We start from the raw sequence: 7,471 nt of genomic DNA, 5'->3' as shown, positions 1-7,471 counted from the left end.
AGAGTGCAGAAACACAGTGGAGTCACTATGGTGAAACCAACAGAAAATCAGAGTAGACTAAAACATAAGGCAAATGATTTAATTTAATTTAACTAGCCTGGAAACATCACCTTTTGAATTTTTTAGTTGTGTGTCAATGCCTGGAGATATGTAAATTCTGTAGATAAATCTTCTGAGAAAACATAGGAAAGAATGTTCATGTATCTAGACCAGCGGTTCTCAACCTGTGGGTCGCGACCCCTTTGGGGGCCGAATGACCCTTTCACAGGGGTCGCCTAAGACCACCGGAAAACACATATATAATTACATGTTGTTTTTGTGGTTATTCAGTATGCTTTAATTATGTTCAATTTGTAACAATGAAATTGGGGGTCACCACAACATGAGAAACTGTATTAAAGGGTCGCGGCATTAGGAAGGTTGAGAACCGCTGATCTAGGCCATTGGGCACCTGGAAGATCTTCACCTCAGACCAAATCAGAAGCTAAGATTGCAGGACTGATTCTTCTAAAAAAAAGTGCTTTTTTACTATAAAAATTCTTTTCTTCAGAACACTCTGGGTATCACCTAATAGTGTTTTCTGAGTTGCAAGCCACTCACTTAAGACCCTTGAATAAAACTCGGTCATTTAATGCTAGCAAAGCCTCTGATTCGTTAACGTTTGGTTGACACATTAACAAGGCAATAAACACGATAAATAACTAACGCATATTGAAGGTCAGGTGGTGCTAAGTGCTATGGAGAAACATAAAGCAGAACAAGAGTTTGAGGTGGGGGTCGGCTGCAGTTTGATTTCAGGTAACCAGGGAAGGCCTCATGGAGAAGGTGACCTCTGTGCAAAGATGTGGAGATGGGGAGGCAGTGGGCCACGTGGGCAAGTAGTTCAGAAACTTGCCTGAGGCCACCAGGAAGTGACCACTGTCTGTCAGGCCGTAAAGCCAGCGCTCTCATTTCATCAGGCCTCTTTTTCAAGAGGCAATGCTGCTGTGCTCCAAGCAGAGTGGGTGTTTGTGGGAGAGAGAGAGAGAGAGAGAGAGAGAGAGGTCTCCCTGGGCTAATCCTGCTAGGACCCGAGCTTCCTTACTGAAGCCTTCCAGGGGCTGAGGCCTCCCATTGTTGATTTTCATGAAAACTTGGCAACTTCCTACTTTCCCCTCCCTGAACTCTGCGCCACATTCCAATGGCTTTATTTGTGTGCTTTGGAGCCCCGCCAGGCCTGGGCCTGGGACAGGTTGCCATGGTGACCTCCTACTCTTTCCAGATGGAAATCTCTCAAGGATGTTGCCCTTGAGCCTGAAATAGTTCAGTCCTGCTCTCAGCAGGCGGCGGGATCAACTCTGGCTTGGTGAATTGAGCTAGGAAACCTCCTCACGCTCTGCTTTTGAACTTGTGCAAATCCGAACCCTGGGGAGAGACTTCTGGGGAATATGCTGGATTTGGGGCTGGAGCTGGCCCTTCCTGGGATACTGGGACAGCGCCTTCTTTTAGTTACAATCCAGTTGTTATCTTTAGGGCCTGCCTCTGAGAGACCAGCTGAAACAGAACAGTTTTAAAAAGCTCAACTTCACTGAGGTATAATTTGCCTACAAGGAAATGCACCCATTTAAAGTGTACAGTTTGAAAAACAAACAAAAGAAAAATAGACTCACAGATACAGAGAACAAACTAGAGTTGCCAGATGGAAGGGGGTTAAGAGGCTGGGTGGAAAGGTGAAGAGCTTAAGAAGTTCAAATCCATAGTCACAAAATAGTCACAGAGATGTAAAGTACAGCCTAGGGAATCCTATCTAATAAAAGGCTAATATGCAAATGACCAAACAGTGGAATGATAGGTCGCTATGATGCACACAGACCACCAGGGGGCAGACACTCAACTCAGCAGCTGCCTCCTGGTGGTCAGTGTGCTCCCACAGGGGGAGTACCACTCAGCCAGAAGCTGGGCTCATGGCTGGTGAGCACAGAGGCAGTGGTGGGAGTCTCTCCTGCCTCCGTGGCAACGCTAAGAATGTCTGACTGCTGGCTTAGGCCCGCTTTCCGTTTTCGGCGATTACCAGTTCAGTTGCTAGGTGCATTTGCGTATACATCTTTGTGTGAACGTATACTTTCATTTCTCTTGGGTAATAGCAGCAGTGGAATGGCCCGGTCATATGGCAAATGCATGTTTAACTTTATAAGGAACTGCTTGCTGCGCAGTATGTTCTGAGGTAGCTCTGGCCAATCGTTTTGGACTCATAGGGACTGGAACTGCCTCAGGAGTTGGGTACAGAGGGGGTTTCTAGAAGGGGAGCAGGGTCCTCAATCAGTGAGTAAGTTGCCTGACTGTTTCAGGAAGTCCATGAACACTTACCAGTAGGAAATGAGAACAGGTGGGGTAAGAGTCAGGCAGAGTCATGTTTGAGGGCAATGGGGTGACTGTGTGAAGGAGGATTGTGGGGACTTTGGAAAGGTGTGTGTGTGTGGGGGGCGAGGGGGGGGAGTGTGGAGTGTGAAACAGGGCTCAGGGTCACAGGCTAAAAAATCTCAGTTCAGTCTGGTTTCAAGTGATCAACAGTTCCCTTCAGGGCAACTTACGTTTTGGTCTTTTTGTTTTAAGGATCAGTTATAAACAATGACCTAAGGAGGGTGCGAGGTGCTTCACTGCTGCTGAGAAAGGGGTAAGGCTCAAGGGACATCAGCAACAGAGAGAGAGAGGTTGGGAGGAACACCTGCGGCAGCTAGTAGAGATTTAAGGAAGGAGCTGAAGGGAGCAGAATATGCTTATGACTGTAGGAGTTCAGGACATGCCAAACCTCAGAATATGCTGCTTTGGTCTTCTGATTGATTATGCTGAGCGATAGGCATTTGGAAAACAGTAAACACACGGAGAGGCTTTCTCTAAACTCCCGTATCTGTCTAAAGAGAAAGCCTCCAAAAGGAACTCTATCATCATACGTTCTTCCCTGGAGTCACCAACCAGAGAAGATGATTCATCACCGGAGAGGAGACTAGGACAGTGGGGGACCCCAACATATCCCACAATGACATGCTGATGACGTGGATTCACACTACTTGACCAGCAGCCAGTGCCAGGGCACCTTGACCTTCCCTGTCTCCTTCGATGCAGAAAAGAAATCTCCAAGGTGAATTAAGCAACTCAGCGCTGAAAAGTCTGTATTACCAAATCTTACTGTCTATTTTATAAAAATATATATTTTATTGATTTTTTTTTTTTTACAGAGAGGAAGGGGGGGGTAGAATTCCACACATCCATGTATTTATTGGTTGACTCATGTTATGTGCCCTGATCCCAGATCAAACCCACAACCATAGTTCATTGGGAGGATTCCCCTTCCCTGTCTCCTTCGATGCAGAAAAGAAATCTCCAAGGTGAATTAAGCAACTCAGCGCTGAAAAGTCTGTATTACCAAATCTTACTGTCTATTTTATAAAAATATATATTTTATTGATTTTTTTTTTTTTACAGAGAGGAAGGGAGAGGGATAGAGAGTTAGAAACATTGATAAGAGAGAAACATCGATCAGGTGCCTCCTGCACACCCCTTTCTGGGGATGTGCCCGCAACCAAGGTACATGCCCTTGACTGGAATCGAACCCAGGACCCTTCAGTCCGCAGGCCAATGCTCTATCCACTGAGCCAAACCGGTTAGGGCTGCTTTTTGTTTTTAATCTCTTATTATAGGCATCTCAGCCATGAACTCAGAAGTGTGAAAAGGCATAATAATTATTTTTCCTGTCCTACAGAGCCCAGCTGTTTTGGAAGTTTTGCTATGTAATGCACACTGTAATTCTCTCCTTAAAACTTTCAGGAAAAACACTCATTCTTTTCACCTTTGCTTTTGAAGTTGGATGTCAGTGTGCATGTACATGCACGCACACGTGTTAATGTAACTATGTGTGAGATTGACTTAAGTCGTGGGTAGGTACAAGGAGATTCAGTTACATTTGAGTTACATGTAATGGAGAAACAGAATAATTGATTTGAGAGAAATATAATTTGCCCAAGATCACACAGTGTTCTGACTCCAGTGTTCTGTCCCATTTCACTACACAGTCCCGCTGAGGTTCTAGGAACTTGCCTTGGGTGCCAAGATCAGATACATTCCTCTGTTTTGTAATTCCAAATTTTTCAGTGATTCCATCTGCAGATGGATGTATGGTCAAGTGGAGGAAACCAGAATATGTCACCCTAAAACATGCCTCTTCAACGTAAGCATTATTAAGAAATTAAAAGCCTTGTGCACGAATTCATGCAGGGTGGGGTCCAGCCAGCCCACCCTGATTGGGTCCGATTGGGCTGGCCGAGCTGGGGGAGGGGTCTTGGGCAGTTGGCTGGCTGGCCCCACCCCCTGATCAAACCCCAGTCGAGGGGGCAATTTGCATATTAGCCTTTTATTATATAGGAGGATAGAAAATGCAGAAAAAGCTCTCTATGCCTTTTCCCTTTCTGCCTAAAGGCAGGATATAAATTTCATTTATTGGAGATGACTTTAGACTCTTCTCAGCCCAGAGACTGCAACAGAGGACTCTGCAAACAACCTTACTTGATTAATTTTCCCCCATATATTTGTCTTCACATAGTTTGCCACCCTTGGAAGCCAAAAGCCCGTGGTGGAATAATTTGAACTTTTATTTGTCCTGCCATTTCTCTACAAATGTGTTGTTCTTTGTTGAAGATGCTACATAAGCCTGAGTTCTAAGCCATCTCTTTGAGTTACTCATCCCTGAGCTTCTCCTATGTGCACATGAGATATACACGTTAATAAAGTTATATTTCTTCGTCTCTTGTTAATCTGTCTCATGTCACAGAGCCCCAGCTGAGTACTTAAAATAGATATAAGAAAAAAAAATTTTTTTCCCCTCTACCCAACATCTGAAATCCACAATGTGGTATTTGAATCATACAAGCACAAAATGATATTTGCCTGCTCTTGCTTTATTGCACATTCTTCTGAATTTATTGAGACATATATTTTATGTTCTAAATCTTTCATGACTTAGATTTTAAAATTCAACACCCTCCCCCTTCTCTCTCACTTTTCTTTTTTCAAATATGGTCTCACCATAAATTTCAAACTCCCTCCCCCTTCTCTCTCACTTTTCTTTTTTCAAATATGGTCTCACCATAAATTTCAAACTCAGAAGGACTCTCTTTGTTCTGTTGTATCTTCCATGGCTTCCTGGGAGGGTGAGCGTCACATGTCCTAGCTGCTTCTTGAGGAGGGGGAGGATTCAGGAGCAAAATCCACATTGGTAACATTGTAAAATAGCATCCTGCACATGGTTACAGCTGTTTGTTTGTTTTTGTTTTTGTTCTGTTTGTTTTGTTCATCCTTACCCAAGGATACCTTTCCCATTGTTGTTTGTTGTTTTTTTTTAGAGAGAGAGTGGAAGGGAGAGGGAGAGAGAGAGAAACATCGATATGTGAGAGACATATTGACTGTTGCCTCCTGCACACACCCTGAAGGGGCCCTGGGATAAAGCCTGCAACCCAGGTATGTAACCTTGACTGGACACAAACCCAAGACCCTTCAGTCCTAGGGCTGATGCACTAACCACCGACCCAGACCAGCTGGGGCTACAGCTGTTTATTTACATAGGCCTGGGAGCCCACGGTGGAACAATTTGAACTTTGCTCTCATCTGGGGATAGAATTTACTTGAGCATATTTGGTGAGGGGAGTAGGGTGGGATGGTGTGGGGAGGGTGGATCCTTCCAAGCTCAAATGTAGGTGGATTGTGTTCCAGGGAGGAGCGACAGTGGGGAAGAAGGAATCTGGCCACTGTGAGATCAGACACGGGGACTTGGGTGGAATGTGAGCAGTGGCTCTCTCAGTGGGTGAGGCTGTAACTGGGACACCGTGATGGTGGCTCATGGTTGCCCTGGGGAAGGAGCATGCTCTGGGCACAAAAGCTGAGAGTTGTGGCATCTGGAGCCCAAGCAACAGAGACAGTTGAGTCCTTCCCCTGTGTCAATATAAGAAACATTCAAACAAGGAGGGGATTTGTGGTCTCCACCCTGGTGCATTGGCTGTGCCCTTGAAGGGTCCGGAAAAAAGGGAAGTTACCCTGACATTCCAAAGGTATGTTATTGTAGATGCAAAAAGACAATAGGCTCAATGAAGGTGGAAGTTGACCTTTGTCAGGGAAAATTCTAGCCTAGGACATGACTACCCACCATAAACTGCTTTTGGTTAATCCTTTGTGGTTGCTTTAGGTCTCTGAGTTTGTAAGGCCACTATGCAGGCTTCCCCTGAGCTTGTCAGGGTTAGTATGTGACTCTTTTCATCCAGACCTGCCAACAACAGACAAGGGAGCATCGGAGTCAGATATATAAGTGGCAAGTCATGGTAGTGCCATTGGCTGCTGGTGGGCAAGCGTAGAGGTTGGTGGCAAGTAGGCAAGTAGTGGAGGTAAGCTCAATAGCTCAAGGGTGGGGATCTGGGTGATGGGTAGTGAGAATTGCAAGAACTCTGGGCACTTGACACTCCATTGAAACCCTTGCACTGAGAGACTTGACCCACCCTATCATGGCTTCTAGCAGCCTAAGGCGGTGGCCCTGGGAACACCCAGCCCCCTTTTGAGTTCTAATCTTCTAAAGCTCAGGGTTGTAAAAAGAATGTACTGTTTGTTCTAGCCAACAGTTGACATAGACTCTGACTTCTTTCCCTTAGAGCAGCAGTTCTCAACCTGTGGGTCGAGACCCCTTTGGGGGTCGAACAACCCTTTCACAGGGGTCGCCTAAGATCATTGAAAAACACATATATAATTACACTAGAGGCCTGTTGCATGAAGAGATTCGTGCAATAGCCCTTCCTTTCCCCTGGCTGCTGGCATTGGTTTTCCTCCGGCACCCAGGACCCAGGCCTTCACTCTGGCTGGGCTCCAGCCAGAGCTGTGAGGCTTTGTTGCTCTGGTAGCCCCAGGGCCGTCAGGCTTCGCTCCACCGCTTGGAGAATGAAAATAAATCTTGCATATCAGATATTTACATTACGATTCATAACAGTAGCAATATTACAGTTATGAAGTAGCAACAAAAATAATTTCATGGCTGGGGGTCACCACAACATGAGGAACTGTATTAAAGGGTCGCGGCACTAGGAAGGTTGAGAACCACTGCCTTAGAGCATTTACTAGAAAAGGCTTACTGCCCCTTCCCCTGTCCCTTTGGGATTTACACACACCTGCAACTCAGGGGGGTCTTTCCCAAGGACCCTAGAGCCATCAGGAAGGACAGGGCCAAGGTCTCCCAGTTTCTTCCTCGTCCTGCTCTCTCATTCTCCTTTAAAATTGCCCTTTACAAATTGGAATGGAACTCAGCAATTTCCTAACCATCAGTAGTTACTGAGTAAGATCTATTTTTGCTGTTTTAAATCATGTCCAGCTTTGTTTATCTTTGAGAGTTGCTAAGGAGTTGGCCTCGGGGAGCTACTCTAAGCTGCAGCCTGGACCAGGGGCAAGCACAGTGAGCTGTGTG

The sequence above is a fragment of the Myotis davidii genome, unplaced genomic scaffold (assembly GCF_000327345.1).
Source record: "Myotis davidii unplaced genomic scaffold, ASM32734v1 scaffold149, whole genome shotgun sequence".
Classification (NCBI taxonomy): domain Eukaryota; kingdom Metazoa; phylum Chordata; class Mammalia; order Chiroptera; family Vespertilionidae; genus Myotis; species Myotis davidii.
Note: the sequence above shows the minus strand (reverse complement) of the source record.